The sequence below is a fragment of the Enhydra lutris genome, unplaced genomic scaffold (assembly GCF_002288905.1).
Source record: "Enhydra lutris kenyoni isolate GAN:26980312 unplaced genomic scaffold, ASM228890v2 scaffoldscaffold16, whole genome shotgun sequence".
Classification (NCBI taxonomy): domain Eukaryota; kingdom Metazoa; phylum Chordata; class Mammalia; order Carnivora; family Mustelidae; genus Enhydra; species Enhydra lutris.
This window is the reverse complement of record NW_019154100.1, coordinates 13,743,381-13,764,805: the sequence shown is the minus strand read 5'-3', so window position 1 is coordinate 13,764,805 and position 21,425 is coordinate 13,743,381. Positions and strand designations below refer to the sequence as shown.

Here is a 21,425-nt window from a genome sequence, read left to right as displayed (position 1 = left end):
TCTTTCTGCTTGACAAATCCTCTTTTGGAGGCTTTTATTATAAAAGTTATACTTTTATAAAAGAGACTAATATATAATTAAAACTGTTTTCAGATGTCAAGATAAAAACATTTAGAAAGGAAAGATTAATTCATGATAAATTATACTGTCTGATGATCCAATTAAATCTTGGTCTAAATCTATAGTTAGCTTTGTTTAAAATGACTTAAATTTCCTTGTTGGTATCTTTATTTCCCTTTACCTACTCATGATGTGGTGCTCTCATTTTAATAAAGGAAAGGGAGGGACAGATATTAAACAAATGGTTGTGAAGAGAAATTTGCCTTACTATTTATTTCTCTTGTTGGCAAGTATGTTGAAATTTATTCATGAGTTTTGTTGGATAGAAGTAGATTGAAATTTGTGGCAAAGCGAAATATGTTCAAACTTAAATGGAATGTCTGACTGAAATTAAAGCCTATACAAATATAGAATTCATAGTAATGGGCGCCTGGGTGGCTCAGTGGGTTAGCCCGCTGCCTTTGGCTCGGGTCATGATCTCAGGGTCCTGGGATCAAGTCCCGCATCGGGCTCTCTGCTCGGCGGGGTGTCTGCTTCCCCCTCTCTCTCCGTCTGCCTCTCTGCCTACTTGTGATCTCTGTCTGTCAAATAAATAAATAAAATCTTAAAAAAAAAAAAAGAATTCATAGTAATTACTATGCCTTTTAACCTTAACCTTTGCTCATAAAAGAAATAAAATAGTTCCTACCCCCAAGAAGCTTACATCTAGAATAACAGACAGACAAGCAAATGTGTGTACAATAAAGTGATGTTCAAGATGTATGAAGCTTAAGAATGTTTTCCTCAGGCAGAAAAACTTCAAGAAAAAAACTTACCTCGAGGGGAAGCTGCATAAGGAAGATAATAAATACTCCAGTGGAAACTAGTGGCCAAGTTGGGCTTAATCTGTTTGATTTGGTAAATTTTATAAATCTAAATTGTCAAAATCTTTTTTTTTTAATTTTTACTTCTTTTCGGCATAACAATATTCATTGTTTTTGCACCACACCCAGTGCTCCATGCAATCCGTGCCCTCTCTAATACCCACCACCTGGTTCCCCCAACCTCCGACCCCCCACCCCTTCAAAACCCTCAGATTGCTTTTCAGAGTCCATAGCCTCTCATGGTTCACCTCCCCTTCCAATTTCCCTCAACTCCCTTCTCCTCTCCATCTCCCCTTGTCCTCCATGCTAATTGTCAAAATCTTAACAAGAACTGTGACTTGTCATTCTTCAGTAGTCTCCACTAAGCCTCGTCCCCTGTCAACACACATGTCTGATGCTGAATACATGTTGGCTGCTTGTGAAAACACAATGGCTCTTTTTACAGAGCTGTAATTAATTATGGATTAACTATTTCCTCTTATTTACTGAGGAACAAGATTTTTTTTAACAAGTGATACTGCTACTAACTAAATATATTTCAGGCAATGTAAATGATTATGCATTCCCAGAAAAAAATAATGAAAAATACCTATTGCAGCTGCAATCTGTTTGTCCTCTTAAAGAAACCCATGCATGACAACACCGTGTTTAAGATTAAGACTATCAGGGGTGCCTGGGTGGCTCAGTGGGTTAAGCCGCTGCCTTCGGCTCAGGTCATGATCCCAGGTCCTGGGTTCAAGCCCTGCATTGGGCTTTCTGCTCAGCAGGGAGCCTGCTTCCTCCTCTCTTTCTGCCTGCCTCTCTGCCTGCTTGTGATTTCTCTCTGTCAAATAAATAAATAAAATCTTTAAAAAAAAAAAGATTAAGACTATCAGTTTGTGATATAATGCAAATATCTCAGGAATTTTAGTGATTTTAGGAGTCTACCACTATCTTTGAAAGGAACAGGATGTCTACATTAAAACAAGAACAACAATAAAGAAGGAACCTCAGTTAAGTAAAATATTCGGGACTGCTTCTAACTTGTGCAGTGCTGCCAGGTGCTGAGCTTGATAAAGAGGTTAGTTTGTGTTTGGAGTACAATCTATACTGCTGGCAGTATGGGTTAGAGAACATAGAGATCTGGAGGGGAACCGGATGGATTAGGGGTTGCACAGAGCTTGCAGTTTTGTTTTTTAATTTCATGGGGAAGCTATTCAACATTGAAAAATTGTCGTTTAAAATGTTTTTAAACCAAGAAATGAGCAATCAATTCTGTAAGATTAAGAATAAAGGGAAGCATATTTTTTATCAGTAGAGAAAACTGAAACCTGAACGTACAGAAATATACTTAAATATGCAGGGATTCATAGAAATATTCATTTAATACCTAACACATGATAATTTGAAAGAAGTATGCAAAAAAAATTACATATAATTAAGTTCAAAGTTTAAAAATGCTGACAGTGGTATTTCTAGTTCATGTCTGCTAACAAACTCTTCACTGAAGGAGCGAAGCTAGCGAAAGGTAATTAATCTTCAAGAGTGAAAGTGTTGTAATAGCAATTGTCTTTTTTTGAGACATATAATTGAATTTCAAGAATCATAGAATCATCTACTTTTAAAGGTGAAAACGACATGTGTGAATTTATGATTTTCCTTAGCATCAATTTATTTTTTTAATGAAGAGTCTCAAACTATTAATCTAGGTAAGAAGTCTATAATATCAGATCAAAATTTGTCCTGAGACAGGTTGACTAAATAGCTCATGATCCTACAGTTAGTGACAAAGAGTGCAAATGGTTTGTATAAACAAAGACTTCATGAGCATGTTCTTTTCACATTCTTTTCTTTTTGAGGCTACCACCTTAAAATATTTTTTCATGAATTATTCAAAGTTTACAGTTTTACTTTGAGTGAGACAGGACTAGTATGCCCTTCACTGATAAAGTTTCAAAGAAAGTCCTTCTATCCCAGGAGGAATGTAGGGAAGTAAAGTTTCATTCACTATTCAGCACAGTGCACAAGGCCAGGTATTGTGATGTATGATAGCTTTGTATTGCTAATAAAGTAGGAAGGTTTCTTGGACTTTGGTGTTTTCCATCTATGGAATAAATAATGGTCAGGAACAAGACTGGGATGTCCACTCTCACCACTGTTGTTCAACATAGTACTGGAAGTCCTAGCCCCAGCAATCAGACAACACAAAGAAATAAAAGGCATCTAAGTGGCAAGAAAGAAGTCAAACTTTCACTATTTGCAGATGACATGATACTCTATAGAAAACCCAGAAGACTCCACCAAAACAATAAATCTTTTTTTTTTTTTAAAGAACAAATTGTGCTGAGTTGGTGAATGAACAGTGTTCAGGATATAAAACAATGTTCAGACTAAGAGAGGATGTTTTTGGAGGGTCTTCTTGTGAAGGCTTTCATGCTAAGATTTGAAAGATATGGTGGAGAAGTTGGCAGGTGTAAACAACTGAACATGGCTTATATGAAGCCATATGAGGAATAAAAAGGATGTTGTCTAAAGTGTCACTCTTGTAGACCAGCTAAGAACAATGACACACAGTTCGCAGGTTTAGTAATAGGAAGGGTATAAGTTAATTTGGCAAAAGCAGTTTCCATTGAGTGGTAGAGTACTCAATTCAAATTGCTGAGGATTGAGTAAGGAATGAAGGCTGATGGTAGTGAAAAGAAAGCCATGAACACAGCCAATATCAGAAACAATTTATGTGGCCAATTTCATGTTGCTGAATGATGGAAATAATTGAAAACACCAGTGGTAAAATGTTTACTTTTTTAAAGATTTATTTTTTTATTTGAGAGAGAGTGTGTGGGAGCTAGGGGAGGTTCAGAGGGAGAGGGGGAGAATCTCAAGCAAACTCCTCACCAAGTATGGAGCCTAATGCGGGGCTTGATCTCATGACCCCAAGATCATGACCTGAGCTGAAATCAAGAGTCAGACGCTTAACTGACTGAGCCACCCAAGTGCCCTACCAGATGTAAGTTAATAACATTTTTACATTATAAATTATAATGAGAGTATTACATTATCTCTAAAAGTGATAGGAGAGAAGATTATTTAATGATATATGAAAAAGCCCTTTAAGTTTTCCAGGGGAGTTAAGATTGGGGGAGTGGTAGAGGGATCCTAGTCTTACTTCATTCCTGGAACATAGCTTGATCAACATCAAATCATTTTGAACAACTAGGAAGTCAATCTGAGGATTGAGAAAACAATCTGCACAATTAGGGCGAGAAAACATGTCAGATGTGAGGTTTGGAGACATAAATTGGGGGAGAGAAAAGCTGCAGTGCCATGGAGGGGTGGAATCCCTTTTTGTAGAAGAAGTCAGGGAGAGAGAGTGTGCGAGAGAGCAGCATGTAGGGTTGATGTAAGGTGCTATGTTGTGGGGATCCCCTGCGTCACACCAGAGAAAATATTCCCCTTCCTGGAGTACATTTGGAAGAGGGTATATTGCCTCTCCAATACAAAAGATCTGCTGGGTGGCGTTGAGCAGCCATTCAACAGCAGGGAGAAGAGGCATGTGCAGAGGGCAGATAACCTGGTCACAGCTTTTAGCTGTGCTTCAACATAGACTCCAGGAACTTGTGCATGTGTGCAGCTGCTTTTCTGGGACAGAAAGGTACTGGGCAGTCTTTCTTTGAAGGGAGGGGAGAGGGTCCCAGCCTTGCAGGATACTTTAGATTTGTTGTTTTGAATCCAGCTGCCAGCAGAGATTAAAAACAGAAGAGAACTGTGGTGCTAGGCATGTTGACAGCAAGTCACAGACAGGTTGAGGACAGGGATCTGAGGAAAGCCTGGAACAAAGAAGAGGATATTGTTCACTTTTCTGTGAGAGTCTCCTAAATAGTGGTGGCTGCGAGTTCCCCTCTCTGGGGAGGAGAGGGTGCAGTGATGCCATCTTCACCCCTCCCTCCCAACCCAGAAGCATAGTGGGACTTCAGAGAGAAACACAGCACCTCAGGTGGAGGCTGGAGATGCTTACATCAAACCCCAACCCTGTGCCCTCAGGGGCATCTTTACAAGGGCGGACCTGACTGTAAGTCAGCATAGTGGGCTTCTCCCTCAGAAGACCAGCATAGGCCCTCCACATGTACCCAAACTATCAATCACAGAGTGCTCCAAACTGTTAGCTTCAGGTTCTGGTGGAAATAGGACCAGGCTTTTTCTTCTTTTTTTCTATTTTTTTATCCTTTATTTTTAAAATTTATTATTTACTTATTTTTAATTTAAAACTTTTTTTCCTTTTATCTTTGAAATCAGGCTTATAGTTTTTTGTTCAATTGTTGGTTTGTTGTTTCCTTTTCTCATTTTTTGGATGAAGCTTTTTTTTTTCTTCCTTTCTTTTTTTCTTTCTTTCTTTTTCTTTGAACCAGGCTTATAGTTTGTTTGCTTTTTTGTTCCTTTCCCTTTTCTCTTTTCTTGAATCAGGTGGCTCTTTTTTTTTTTTTTTTTTTTTAATTAGACTTAGCTTAACAAATCAAGGCACACCTAGTTAAAAGTCCAAATACTGCAAGCAGGGAGGAATTCTGCAGAAGACTGGCCTGTGGGAATGAACAGCCAAAATATAACAGCAGAGTGCATACAACATATACCAGAAACATCTCCCGATGCACCAGGCCCTGGAGAGTGCAGGACCCCTTCTTAATATAGTATTACTCTCAGGAGAAGAAAATATAACAATATTGTATAGTACACAAAAGACAGAAATCCAGACATAATAAGAAGATGGAGGAATTCCCTCCAAAAGAAAGATCAAGAAGAAATCACCACCAGGAATTTGCTCAAAACAGATACAAGCCACATATCTAAACAAGAATTTAGAACAACGGTCATAAGACTACTAGGCTGGGCTTGAAAGAAGCATAGAAGACACCAGAGAAACCCTGGCTATAGACAAAAGACCTAAAAACTAGTGAGGCTGAAAAAAAAAAAAATGCTGTAATTGAGAATCAAAATTGACTGGATATTATCATAATAAGGATGGAAGAAGCAGAGGTATGACTAGGTGATATAGAAGATAAGATTGTGAAAAATAATGAACTGAAAAGTAGAGGGAAAGAAAACTATTAGATCATGAATATAGACTTAGAGAACTAAGTGATTTCACAAAGCACAATAATATCCATATCATAGGAGTCCCAGAAGAAGAAGAGTGAGAAAAAGGGGCAGAAGGTCTATTTGAACACATTGTAACTATGAATTTCCCTAATCTGTGGAAGGAAATAGGCATTCAAGTCCAAGAGGCACAGAGGACTCCACTCAAAATGAAGAGAGTTCAAAACCAAGACATATCATAGTGGAACTTGCAAAATACAAAGATAAAGAGAGATTTCTCAAAGCAGCTAGGGAAAAAAGGTCCTTAACCTACAAGAGTAGATACATAAGGTTAGCAGCAGACCTGTCCACAGAAACATGACAGGCTAGAAGAGAGTGGCATGGTATATTCAATGTGCTGAATGGAAAAATACTATATATACTATATAGTCAAGAATACTATATCCAGGGCACCTGGGTGGCTCAGTGGGTTAAGCCTCTGCTTTCGGCTCAGGTCATGATCTCAGGGTCCTAGGATCGAGTCCTGCATCGGGCTCTCTGCTCAGCAGGGAGCCTGCTCCCCAGCCCCTGCCTACTTGTGACCTCTCTCTCTTTCTCTCTGTCAAATAAATAAATAAAATCTTTAAAAAAAAAAAAAAAAGAGGGGCGCCTGGGTGGCTCAGTGGGTTAAAGCCTCTGCCTTCGGCTCAGGTCATGATCCCAGGGTCCTGGGATCGAACCCCACATCGGGCTCTCTGCAGGGAGCCTGCTTCCTCCTCTCTCTCTCTCTCTCTGCCTGCCTCTCTGCCTACTTGTGATCTCTGTCTGTCAAATTAAAAAAAAAAAAAAAAGAATACTATATCCAGTAAGGCCATCATTCAAAATAGAAGGAGAGATAAAGAGTTTCCAAGACAAGCAGAAACCAAAGCAGTTTGTGCACACTAAACCAGCTGGGCAAGAAATATTAAAGGAGACCCTTTGAGTGGGAAAGAGAGACTAAAATGTAACAAAGACTAGAAAGGAACAAAGACAAACTGCAGGAACAGTGACTTTATGGTAATACAATGGCACTAAATTCACATTTATCAATAATTACTCTGAATGTAAGTGGACTAAATCCTGCAATCTAAAGTCATAGAGTATCAGAATGGATAAAAAAGCAAGATCCCCAATGTGTCTCTGCAAGAGACTCATTTTAGATATAAAGACACCTCCAGATTGAAAGTGAGGGGGTGGAAAACCATTTTTCATGCTAATGGATATCAAAAGAAAGCTGGAGTAGCCATCTTTATATCAGACAAACTAGATTTTAAGCCAAAGACTGTATTAAGAGATAAAGAAGGACCCTACATCATAATAAAAGGGTCTATCCAACAAGAAGATATAACAATTGTAAATATTTATTAGAGCAGAAATAAATGATACAGAAATTAAAAACAGAACAGATCAATGAAACTAGGATCTGGTTCTTTGAAAGAATTAACAAAATCAAGAAATCCCTAGCCAGGATTATCAAAAGGAAAAGAGAAAGGACCAAAATAAATAAAATCACAATAAGAAAGGAGAGATCATGACCAACACTGCAGAAATACAATTATAAAAAAATATTATGAGTAATCATATGCCAAGAAATTTGGGAATGGATAAATTCCTAGAAATACGCAAATTTATAATCTGAAACAGGAAGAAATAGAAAACCTGAACAGAACCATAATCAGCAAAGAAATTGAAGTAGTAATCAAAAGTCTCCCAACAAGGGCACCTGGGTGACTCAGTGGGTTGGGCATCTGCCTTCGGCTCAGGTCATGATCCTGGGATCCTGGGATCAAGCCCCGAATCGGGCTCTCTGCTTGGCGGGGAGCCTGCTTCTCCCTCTCTCTCTGCCTGTTTCTCTGCCTACTTGTGACTTCTGTCTGTCAAATACATAAATAAAATCTTAAAAAAAAAGAAAAGTCTCCCAGCAAACAAGAGTCCAGGGCTGGATGGCTTCCCAGGGAATTCTACCAAACATTTAAAGAATGAATACCTAGTCTTCTGAAGCTGTTCCAGAAAAATAGAAGTGGAAGGAAAACTTCTATACTCATTCTACAAGGCCAGCATTACTATGATCCTAAAACCAAGACCCTGCTAAAAAGAAATACAGACCAGTATCCCCGATGAATATGGATACAAAAAATCTCAATAAGATACTAATAGAATCCCACAGCACATTAAAAGGATTATTCACAATGATCAAGTGGGATTTATTTCTGGGCTGCAGGGGTGGTTCAATAACCACAAATCAATCAACATGATACATTATATTAATAAAAGAAAAGATAAGAACTATATAATCCTCTCTATAGATGCAGAAAAAGCACTTGACAAAGCACAACATCCTTTATAAAAACCCTGAAGAAGGTAGGGATGGCTCAACATAATAAAGACCATATATGAGATACAGCTAATATCATGTTCAATGGGGACGAACTGAGAGGTTTTCCCCTAAGGTCAGGAACACACCAGGGATATCCACTCTCACCACTGTTGTTCAAGACAGTACTGGAAGTCCTAGCCTTAGCTGTCAAACAACAAAAAGAAATAAAAGTCTTCCAAATCAGCAGGAGAGAAGTCAAACATTCAATCTTTGCAAATAACGTGATACTCTATGTAGAAAACCCGAAGGACTCCACAAAAAAATTGCTAGAACTGATACATGAATTTAGTAAAGTCATAAGATATAAAATTAATATATAGAAATATGTTGCCTTTCTATACACCAAAAATGAAGCACCAGAAAGAGAAATCAGATATATTATGGAATCGATCCCATTTATAATTGCCCCCCAAATCATAAGATACCTAGGCATAAACCTAACCAAAGAGGTAAAAGATCTATACTCTGAGACGTATAGAACACTTATGAAAGAAAGTGAACAAAATACAAAAAAAAAAAAATGGAAAAATATTTCTTGCTCATGGATTGCAAGACAAATATTGTTAAAATGTCTATACTACCCAAAGCAATCTACACATTCAATGTAATCCCAATCAAAGTAACACCAGCATTTTTCACAGAGCTAGAACAAACTTTTCTAAAATTTGTATGGAATCAGGAAAGACCCTGTATAGCCAAAGTAATGTTGAAAAAGAAAACCAAAGTAGGAGCCATCATAATTTCAGACTTTAAGCTCTATTACAAAACTGTAATCATCAAGACAGTATGGCACTGGCACAAAAACAGACACATATGTGAATGGAATAGAGAACACAGGAATGGACCCTCAACTCTATGGTCAACTAATCTTTGACAAAGCAGAAAAGAATAGCCAATGGAAAAAAGACAGTCTTTTCAACAAATGGTGCTGGGAAAACTAGGCAACAATGTAAGAGAATGAAACTGGACCACTGACTTACAACATATACAAAAATAAATTCAAAATGTATGAAAGACCTAAATGTGAGACAGGAAACCATCAAAATCCTAGAGGAGAACCCAGGCAGTAGCCTCTTTGACCTCAGCTGCAGTAACTTCTTACTAGATATGTCTCTGGAGGCAAGGGAAACAAAAGCAAAAATGAACTGTTGGCACCTCATGAAGATAAAAGCTCCTGCATAGCAAAGGAAACAATCAAGAAACTAAAAGGCGAGTGAAAGAATGGGAGAGATATTTTCTTTCTTCTTCTTCTTCTTTTAGATTTTTATTTTTCGACACAGAGAGAGAGATCACAAGTAGGCAGAGAGGGGGAAGCAGGCTCCCTTCTGAGCAGAGAGCCTGATGTAGGGCTCGATCCCAGGACCCAGAGATCATGACCTGAGCTGAAGGCAGAGGCTTAGTCCACTGAGCCACCCAGGTGCCCCTGGGAGATTTTTCAAATGACATATAAGATAAAGTGTTATTTTCCAAAATCTATTAAGAACTTATCAACCTTAACACCCAGAAAACAAATAATCCAGTTAAGAAGGGGCAGAAGATGTGGCACCTGGGTGGCTCAGTTGTTTAAGCGTTTGCCTTCAGCTCAGGTCATAATCTCAGGATCCTGGGATGGAGCCCGGTGTCAGGCTCCATGCTAATTGGGGAGTTTGTTTGAGGATTCTCTGTCTCTCTCCCTTTCTCTCTCTCTCTCACCCCCCCATCTGTCCCCCAACTCATGCTCTGTCTCTCTCACAAATAAATAAAATCTTAAAAAAAGAGGGGGGGGGCAGAAGACAGGAATAGACATCTTCCAAAGAAGACACCCAGATGGCTAACAGACACATGAAAAGATGCTCATCACTCATCACCAGGGAAATACAAATCAAAACCACAGTGAGATACCACCTCACACCTGTCAGAATGGCTAAAATCAACAACTCAGAAAACAACAGATGTTGGCAAGGATGTGAACAAAGGGGAACCCTTTTGCACTGTTGATGGGAATGCAAACTGATGCAGCCACTCTGGGAAAGTACGGAGGTTCCTCAAAAAGTTATAAATTGTACTATGAGGGATTTATCCAAAGGATACAAAAATGTTGATTCAAAAGGGCACATGCACCGCTATGTTTATAATAGCAGTATCTGCAAATCCCAACTTATGGAAAAAGCCCAAATGCCCATGAATGGATAAAGAAGTGGTATGTGTGTGTGTGAATGTATATATGTATATAGGTATACATATATTATATGTATAATATATGTATATATAATATATATATATTAGAATATTACTCAGCCATCAAAAATAATGAAATCTTGCCCTTTGCAATGACATGGGTGGAACTAGAGTGTATTATATTAAGCAGAGTAAGTCAGTCAGAGAAAGATAAATATCCTATGATTTCACTAATACGTGGAATTTAAGAAACAAAACAGATGAAATAAGGGAAGGGAAGGGAAATTAAACAGATTAAATTAAATTAAAACAGAGAGGAAGGCAAACCGTAAGAGATTGTTAACTATAGAGAACAGACTGAGGGTTGCTGAGGGGAGGTGGGTGTGGGGATGGGATAACTGGGTGATGGCTATTAAGGAAGGCACTTGTGATGACTAGGAATTTTATGTAAGTGATGAATCATTAAATTCTACTCCTTTTTTAAAAAAGATTTTTATTTATTTATTGGACAGAGAGAGATCACAAGTAGGCAGAGAGGCAGGCAGGGAGAGAGGGGGGAAGCAGGCTCCCTGCTGATCAGAGAGCCCAATGTGGAACTGGATCCCAGGACCCCGAGATCATGACCTGAGCGGAAGGCAGAGGCTTTAATCCACTGAGCCACCCAGGTGCCCCAGGAGAAAATCTTTATCATCCATAATATATATCCTTTGAAAATTTTCTGCATTTTAAGTATTTCCATCATTGAAATATGCTTATGTATCCTATAGAAACCAGATGTGATACACTGAGATGTTCAAGAGATAATTGTGCTTCTGGAATTTGGAGAATAGAAGGACTTTAAAAGGTTAACACAGTAAAATGCAAAGAGCAGTTACAAATTGGGCCCACAACAATGAAAAGTGGGGATTTTCCTATAAGACTTTATGAAAAGCAGATCCAGGTCTTTTTGTTTTTATTTTAAGGTTAGGTTAGAAGATAAACTAACTCCTTTTCTTCTCACAGTTAAGTTTGTGTAGGTGTTATAGTAAAATTTATCCCTTCCTTAAAAGTAATAGCAAAAGGGAATAAAGTTTTCTATACCTAGGGCTAATATAAAATTGCAACTCAGATGAAATTTCTCTTTCATGTACCCTCTAATATAAATTCAGATTCATAAATTTCAGCTTTCTGTTTGGACATTCTATAAAAAGATATCTAAGTTGGGTTTAGTAAATGTCTAGTTATATAAAAAAAATCTCTACATACCACACATGTGCATTAACAATCTTTTATTATAATATTTATTACTGTTCAACAACTATGATATCTAGGTCATGGAGGAAGATATTGGCAGACATAGTTCCTCCCCTTAAGGTAGTTGTAGTTTGTGATAACATGGATAAGAACAGTCACATAAAGCATATTTGGGCAAATAATAACAGTATCAACTAAGAAACTTAAGAATAATAAACTGAAGTTTTGGTACATTTTGGAAGAAAGAAGCAAAATAGTTATTCATATTTAAATAAATTTAAAAATTGTTACTTCTATGGTCCTAGGTAGAAATTCAAGGAAAATATGACTTTAGTGATAACTTAAATAGTAAAAGGAAATAGGTCAGAGAAAGCCAGGGGATAGATATACTTGATATCAGAGAGATTTCTTGCAGTACAGTGATGAATTTTATCCATTGAGAATATAATTAGATTATATATCAACTAAAAACGCAGTAATATGATGAAGTCATTAGTAACCAAAAATTGAGAGTCCCATGACTTGACTTGTTAAGATGGCAGGAAGCATTATCGATAAAACATCTGATTTTTTAAAAAAGATTTTATTTATTTATTTATTTGACAGAGACAGAGGCAGCAAGAGAGGGAGAGGGAATCCAAACAGGGGGAGTAGGAGAGGGAGAAGCAGGCTTCCTGCTGAGCAGGGAGCCCGATGCAGGGCTCCATCCTAGGACCCTGGGATCCTGATCTGAGCAGAAGGCAGACACTTAACGACTGATCCACCCAGGTGCCCCAACATCTAATATTTTTAAAAATATCATTCCTTTTCTTTATATTAAGAATTTTATTATCTTATTTATTTTTATTTTTAAGTGTATTTTTAATTTAAATTCAGTTAATTAACATATAATGTAGTATTAGTTTCAAAGGTAGAGGTCAGTGATTCATCAGTCTTATATAATACCCAGTAGTCATTACATTACATGCCCTCTTTAATGTCCATTACCCAGTTACCCCATCCCTCAACCCCCCTCCCCTCCAGGAACCCTCAGTTTGTTTCCTATGATTAAGAATCTCTAATGGTTTAATCTCCCTATCTGGTTTCATCTTGTTTCATTTTTTCCTCTCTTCCCCTATGATCCCCTGTTTTGTTTCTTAAATTCCACACATGAGTGAGAGCATATAGTAATTGTTTTTCTCTGATTGACTTATTTTGCTTAACATAATACCCTCTAGTTCTATTCAGTCATTGCAAATGGCAAGATTTCATTTTTTTTGATGGCTGAGTGATATTCCATTATATAAATAATGGAATATCACTATATATATATATATATTATATATATATATATATAATATATTATTATATATATATATATATAACTCTTCTTTATCCATTCATCTGTAGATGGACATCTGGGCTCTTTCCATAGTTTGGCTATTGTGGACATTGCTTCTATAAACACTGGGGTGCAGGTGCCCCTTTGAATCACTACATTTTTATCTTTGGGGTAGATCCCTGCTAGTGCAATTTCTGGGTCATAGAGTAGCTCTATTTTCAACTTTCTGAGAAATCTCCATACTGTTTTGCAGAGAGGCTGAACCAGTTTGCATTCCCACCAACAATGTAAGAGGTTCCTCTTTCTCTGCATCTTTGCCAACATCTGTTGTTTCCTGAGTGACTATTTTTAGCCATTCTGACTGGTGTGAGGTGATATCTCATTGTGGTTTTGATTTGTATTTCCCTGTTGCTAAGTGATGTGGAGCACTTTTTTCAGTGTCTGTTGGCCATTTGTATGGAGAAATGTCTGTTCATGTCTTCCGCCCATTTCTTGATTGGATTATTTGTTTTTTGGGTGTTGAGTTTGATAAGTTCTTAATAGATTTTGGATACTAGCCCTTTACTTGATAAGACATTGGCAAATATTGGGGCACCTGGGTGGCTCAGTGGGTTAAAGCCTCTGCCTTCGGCTCAGGTCATGATCTCAGGGTCCCAGGATCGAGCCCCATATTGGGTGGGCTGTCTGCTCAGCGGGAGCCTGATCCTCCCTCCCCCCACCTGCCTCTCTGCCTACTTGTGATCTCTGCATGTCAAATAAATAAATAAAATCTTTTTTAAAAAAAGACATTTGCAAATATCTTCTCCCATTCTGTCTGTTGTCTTTTGGTTTTGTCTACTGTTTCCTTTGCTGTGCAAAAGCTTTTAATCTTGATGAAGTCCCAACAGTTCATTTTTGCCCTTGTTTTCCTTGTGCTATGGCTAATGTCACAGAGGTCACAAAATCCTCTAGGATTTTGATGGATTCCTGTTTCACATTTAGGTCTTTCATCCATTTTGAATTTATTTTTGTGTATGTTGTAAGGATGTGGTCAAGTTTCATTCTTCTACATGTAGTTGTCCAATTTTCCCAGCACCATTTGTTGAAGAGACTGTCTTTTTTCCATTGGTTATTCTTTTCTGCATTGTCAAAAATTAGTTGACCATAGAGTTGAGGGTCCATTTCTGGGTTCTCTACTCTGAGAAAGAGAATTCCATTGATGTATATGTCTGGTTTTGTGCCAGTACCATACTGTCTTGATGATTACAGCTTTGTAATAGAGTTTGAAGTCCAGAATTGTGATGCCTCCAGTTTTGGTTTTCTTGTTCAATATTTCTGTGGCTATTTGGGGTCTTTTCTGGTCCCATACAAATTTTAGGATTATTTGTTCTTGCTCTGTGAAAAAAGTTGATGGTTTTTTGATAGGGTTTGCATTGAATGTATAGATTGCTCTAGGTAGCATAGACATTTTCACAATATTTGTTCTTCTAATCCATGAGCATGGAATGTTTTCCTATTTCTTTGTGTCTTCCTCAATTTCTTTCATGAGTGTTCTGTAGTTTTCTGAGTACAAATCCTTTGCCGCTTTGGTTAGGTTTATTCCTAGGTATCTTAGGTTTTGGGAGCAATTGTAAATGGAATCAACTCCTTAATTTCTCTTTCTTCTGTATAGGAATGCAACTGATTTCTGTGCATTGATTTTATATCCTGCCACTCTGCTGCATTCCTGTATGAGTGTCTTTTAATTGGGGCATTTAGCTTATTTACATTCAGAATAACTGTTGAAAGATATGAATTTAGTGCCATTGTATTACCTGTAGAGTCACTGTTTCTGTGTATTGGCTCTATTCCTTTCAGATCTATGTTACTTCTGGGCTCTGTCTTCACTTAAGGATCCCCTTTAATATTTCTTGCAGGGCTGCTTTAGCGATCACAAATTTTTTTAGTTTCTCTTTGTCCTGGAAACTTCTTATCTCTCCTTCTGTTTGGAATGATCTTCTTGCTGATAAAATATTCTTGGCTGCATATTTTTTCTTATTTAGCACCCTGAATATATCATGCCAGTCCTTTCTGGCCTGCCAGGTCTCTGTGGATAAGTCTTCTGCCATCACGTTCATGAGACACAATATCTTTTGACCAGCACCAATTTTTTTAGCTTTCAGGAAGGAGAGGAGGGGAATAACACAGCACACAAAGCAACACCATGGCAAAGGCTATTCTTCTGCATGACTACCATGCATTGCTTTTGATTGCCAGTCATTCCATACTCGGGACAATGTAATCATGAGGTAAGATGCTAGACAACCTAGACTTAGGGGAGTAGTCAGCACAGTAATCCCTTTCACTTTTTTCTTAATTAGGCACACAATCACCTCAGGTGCTCAAAATTAAACCCAATGTTCAAAAAAGTTGCTTTTTTTAAATCAATATAGATTATTCATTATTTTCTCTGGACATAAAGCAAGTGCTTGGTTTAGCATGTAGTTCTTGGCTGGTTCTCTCTTATCTTCTATCTGGTGTCCTATTTTTCTACAAGTTTTGTGAACCATATTAGTAGGAGACTTCACCTACTCAGGCAAAGGGTCAAATCCTCAGGCATCCCTAAAGGTAAAGAAAAAGCCATAGATACAGCTGTTAACTTTTCCCTTCCAGTGTCTCCATATGGATTTTATGAGAGTTGAGTGAAATCCTATAATTATAATGTTTAGCACAGTGAATGGCACAGAATATTTAATACATACTTGTTAACACTTCTTATTTGCAAGGTTTGACATACAAGATTAATACTTGGTTTTGAGGTTTTATCTGAACAGATTTCATTTAGGATGTGAAATCTGTAACTGTAGTCACTGGCTTATTAATCCAGCTGTTGCTGCTGCTGCTGCTGCTACTATTACTGCTACTGAACACAAACATCTTTTTATTTTTCCTTAGTAATTGTATTTGAAAGCAATTTTTACATTGCTTTAGTTAAGAACTGAAGATACCAGATTTTCCTTTGTTTATATTTTTATTACTAAACAAACACTTAGATATATATGTAAGTAGCTATTATGGAGAAGTAATTTGGTTATAATATCAAAAACTATGTTTATTTTATAACATTGGACTTAATTCTGGTAGGCAAAGTTATTCAAGATCTTTTTTTCTGGCCTCAGCAAATTACCGGAATAATTATCAAATTCTAGTGAAATTTACAAATAGAAATTTATGTTCTATAGAGTTAATTTATATGCACGCTTACACTTTAGCATCATTGCTCTAGAAGCTAAGCAGACGGGGAGGAGATAGTATTTTGCATTATTAGTCTTCAGAGGACTATAGAAATAAAGCAAGGAAGGGAAGCAAATAAAGCTACTGTGTTGTTTTCAGGGCTACTTTTCTCCCATGATTTCCTGAATCCATAAAATAAAGAAATAACACACTTTTGAGTATCTGGGGGTCCTCTGAACCTGGGCAATCTTATTTTTCACATTTTAAAAGCTTTTGGAGAAAGTTGTTAGAAGAATTTTGTTTTAGTTATGACATTGTTTCTTGTCTCTCTTCTGTTTCTGCCATTTCTCTTGCCCCTGTATTCATCTCGTTTCTAATTTAGTCTGATAGTATTACAACTTACTTCAACCAACCAGTTCAACTTAGAAAATCCTAAGGGGATGGCATAAACAAAGTTTTAGAAAAGTATAACAATCATCAACCCAAATCAACCCAAACTGGGACAATTTCCCTCTTATCTATCAATTCCTATATATATTTTCTCTTAGAAAATGCTTCTTCCCCTAGGAGGAGAAACTTCTCTATGATACTCTTTTTGGTAAATAATCTACAAATTTCTAAAGGAGGGAATGAATGTTTTTAATGATTGCCTTTAAAAGAATTTGTGCCAGGGGATCAACAGGGGCAATGCTTTGTCTTCAATGATTCTGTGCTTACACAATATGACTGTTTATTTCCCAGCAAGAGTTAGAGATTTTAGACTCTTAGTAACAGATAATGGCATTAGTTTCCCAGTGAGTTCATGACTTAATCAGGACTTAATCATGTCCTAGCACATAGAGGTTTAATAGTAACACACACTGAGGCCTTAACATCTCAGGCTGATGAAACAAGGAGGAAATTTAGATGTAGCTTGATGGGGGCCGGAATATGAATACAGTTACACAGCTAAATCTTGCAGCGAATAATCTTCTGCATATTATCTGAATGGCTCAGAAAATTTATGGATATAGAAACTGTGTCCAAACGATAGAGCCATATGCTTTTCTCAGGTTTAGCAATATGGAAAGTCTAGCTAGCACAATGTGAGATTCGGTGTCTTCCTGGTCTTGATGATCTGTCCTCTGTGGAAGAATTCTGACCATTGGGATTGAGGTGGGGGTATGTAGTGGTTCTGTTCAGCATCTTAAGGTGACAGCAAGAATTAAGGAAGATAGGACATCAATACCAAGCAAAGAAGGTATGATTCAGGTAAATGTTCCTTCCCTATTTGAGAGCTGGAACTCAGATCAGCACTGGAATTAGAATTACAGGTTTGCATATATTATTAGCTCATTCCTGCTGAGAAGTTGATGCATTCTGTGGCTGTGCTGGCCTGGACACCATATAATGTATTTACACTGAGAAATCAGTTATAATTCTCATAGAACGGTAAGCCAAGGAGATTGGAGACGAGCCCACCCACCATCTCCTTCATAGCACTCATTTCTATGCTTCCATGGGATTCTTAGGGACCCTTGGAACACAGTAATAAGATGAGTAATTTTAGGAAAAGATAGTCGAAATATATAAGCATCAGTTTTATAGTTCTTCAAATAAGCTTGATTTAATTAATCAAATTATTTCAAATTAGAAATATGGCCAATAATTATGCTAACCTGTTGGTGTCCAGTTTGTTTTTCAAGCAGCAGAGTCCAGTCCATGATGTGAGCTCTGCAATGGTTTTCTGTATTTGATACTCATTCTGTAAACTCTTCTCTGATTTCTTTCAAATACAAAGAACACTAAGATTCTCACTGTAGGAACTCTAGGGTTCCTTGGTCTAACATGTTTAGAGACTATTTGGATGATATAATGGGTATTCTTCTGACCTTGAGAAGATGAAGCAAGCTATTTAATTAAGAGTATAGGTTTATGACTTTGTAACTTGCTTCCACTTTTTTTTGCTTCACTCTTTAGAAGTAAATCTGCAGACGGATTACATTTTAGACTCAATGGTAAGCATTTATACTGTATTATACTGCACTCTGTTTAACCAACTGAGTTAACCATATACTGCACTTTGTGAAAATGAATCAGATCAATTATTGAATGGAAATTGTCTCCAGTTGTAGGTTATCCCTCCGCTTACCTACCTTTTCTATGTTAGAAAACTTTTGTGGTGAATGTGGAATATTCTTCAGGTGTCTCTGTCTCAATTCCCAAATTTTGGTGTCAGAATCACCTGCAATGCTTATTTAAAAAGCAGATGCCTTTGTCTAACCCTCAACCTACTTCCTAAGGCGACTCTGCTCTAATACCAAGCTTAGGAGTCAGCAAGTTGTGGACCCATTCCTCACCCCAGCACTTCTTTACTTGGCAGTTGAAGACAGATATATTCATTCAGTATTAAGCAAACATCTGTTGATTGTCTACTATGTTCTGGGGACTGTTACCTTCCAGTGGCCCAAAATGAACAAGACCTATGTCTGTCTTTAAGAAGTATATCATACATGGGAGATAGAGTTCTAAAGCACATCGCAATGTGAAACGTGGTGCATTAGATAAATTCAAGGTGCAATAGGAACAAAGGAAAAAAATAGCCAATTCCCTTAGGAGAGAAGAGGAGGGTATGTTAATTCACAGAAGATATGACATGTGAGCTGGGTTGGAGCAACTTCCCAGAGAGCAAACAGATGTTGTCTCAGGGAAAAATAAATATCCCTGTGTGCTCAGAAAGAATGAGCTCTCCTGGAGCCTGCTATACAGAAGCAGAAATCCAGGGCCTTAATTGAGAAGGGTTCTGTGACTTATAGTTAAGGATACTCTGCTATCTATAGGTGATGAGAAGTACTGAAAGATTTTGAGGAAAGTGGTGATATGATTAGATGGAGTGCTATAGCAGCTTATGCATGAAAAGGAAAGTGATCTCTTAAAAGGCAATCTACCTTAATATCTCCACTGCATCAAAATAGCAAAACAACATTGGCTTTATGAATGAATATACAATAAAAAATAATCGGCTTTGATTTTTTAAATGGAATTGATTGTATAACCGCTATCTGAGACACACAAAGATCCCAGTTATCTTGGAATGTTCTAAATGACACAAATTCTGTTCCAAATGACACGAATTCTGTTTTTATATAAAGTAAACAGAAATGCAGTTATAAAGTTATCTTGGAATGTTCTAAATGACACAAATTCTGTTCCAAATGACACGAATTTTGTTTTTATATAAAGTAAACAGAAATGCAGTTATTAAGTATATAAATATCTGGATAAAGTGGTGTTATTTTAAAATTCTCCTCTTTCCTATTTGAATTTTGTGTTTGTACGTGGAATTCTTAAATGCAACTCATCTGTGACAGCCGAAACTCTCATATCCCACCCAAAAGTGGCCTGTCTCCATGTTTGTCCTTCATCATCTCAGAGTTCTTGTTCAATCTTCAGGGACAGAGGAGAAATGAAAAAAGCCTAAGGACAGGCCAAGGAGATTCACTGACTATTTATAGAATAACCTTCTGTTAGAGAGAATCAGCTTTTCAAAGAGAGGGAACTAAAGCTTTTTGTGCGTGTTTAAAAGAAACAGCAGCATTGTGAAATAAAAGGAAACAACTCCTAAATCAAAGGAATACTCCATAATTCTGAAAGAAGAAGGTAGGAGATAAATGTAAAATTTAACAGTGAACTAAAGTGAAATGATTCTTAGCGTCATCTGTTTTTTCTTATTGTTCTCTTGGGATGTTATATTTTGAGAATATTAGGCAAGCTCTGCTGCTTCCCCAAGACCTACCGAAACAGTAAAATACTAGGAAGTGAACATCACTTTTGCACCTTGAATCCCGGCTGTAGACCACAGTTGAATTTTTTTGTAAGTACAAAAATTGATAAATGTTGTACAGTGGCTTCAAAGTAACTATACCATTTAAATGATATTTAGCATAATTTTTAAGATTACACTCTTGTGGATCATAAGCCTTGCCCAATTTCAACATTGGAATTGTGAGAGATAGGTTTTCCTTTTTTGTTTGGAACTAATTTCATGGGGCTGTAGTTTTTCGCAACACTTTTATTATATAACCAGGCCCAGAAGATTCCCCCTCCCCCATCTTTTCACTATAATGTTTTCTTCCCATTTTATTCCAGAAGATGCCAAGACAGCCTCCTGGTGGGTTACCTTGGCAACCTCCGTGTCATGTTTTAGAGTGTCCCAGGGCTGCAGTTTTATTTCCATTTGCATGCACTTCAGGCAGCTAACTGTAAATTTAAAAGGCCTGTTGTAGAATCAATCCTTTATTTTTTTTTTTCCTTACAGAATGAAAAACAGATCATTAGGATTACTGTTCAGTGAAATCCACTTAGGTTTAGTACAGTTTGTAGGAAATCTTGGTCTACCTTCACTGAAGTCATATTTTTCACGTGCCACTTCATAAACAAATGCCATAATGCCACCTCATATAATACACGGTGTATTATATACATAGTATAGTACTCAGTGTGACAGCGTGATCTCATCTTTGAAAAGCATGTCACTTTACAATCTTTTGATGACAGTCTACAAGGCTTTACTCAATGGAGCTTTTGACATGTCAATCAGGTAAGGCTGCAGTGACTCAAGATTATTTTATTACACCAAGTTACAAATTTCAAGCAGCCCCAGTCCAACGAATACTAAAAATATATCATTTTAATTTTCTCATCTAGAGTCACATCTTTTTAGTTATATCATTTAAAAGCTACTGACATATTGCTTTTTTATGATTTTAAAATTCATAAAATTAAACATAAATATGTTTAAAATTAAACATATTTTCGTAGAAAATAGCTTACAGTTTGTATTAATCTTCAAAGATGACTTCGGCAGTTTTATAAAAAGCAAGCAATATAGCAGGCCTGAAATTGGAGCAAAGGTGTCTATAAAGGCCATAGCGAAGCTGAAATGAAAAGTCATTCTCTTTGAAATGCCAGTATTTCTTAGGCATCAGAGTAGGAGTGATGGATCGTTGTTTTTGCTTCAGGAAGAAAACCACCGTCGTGCATGCTCCACAGTCTGCAAGGTATTTTTTGCTTCTCTGTAAAGACTTTAGGTATTCTATGATCACTTACAACATTCTAGGAGGATATTTTGCTATGGAATAGTAACATTTTTCTGTTT

General features: G+C 37.1%; 1 pseudogene; it reads right to left on the bottom strand.

Annotated features, from left to right (window-relative positions):
* LOC111147215 overlaps nt 1–21,197 on the bottom strand; it is a 49,319-nt pseudogene extending 28,122 nt beyond the window's left edge.
* Between the last annotated feature and the right edge of the window lie 228 nt (nt 21,198–21,425).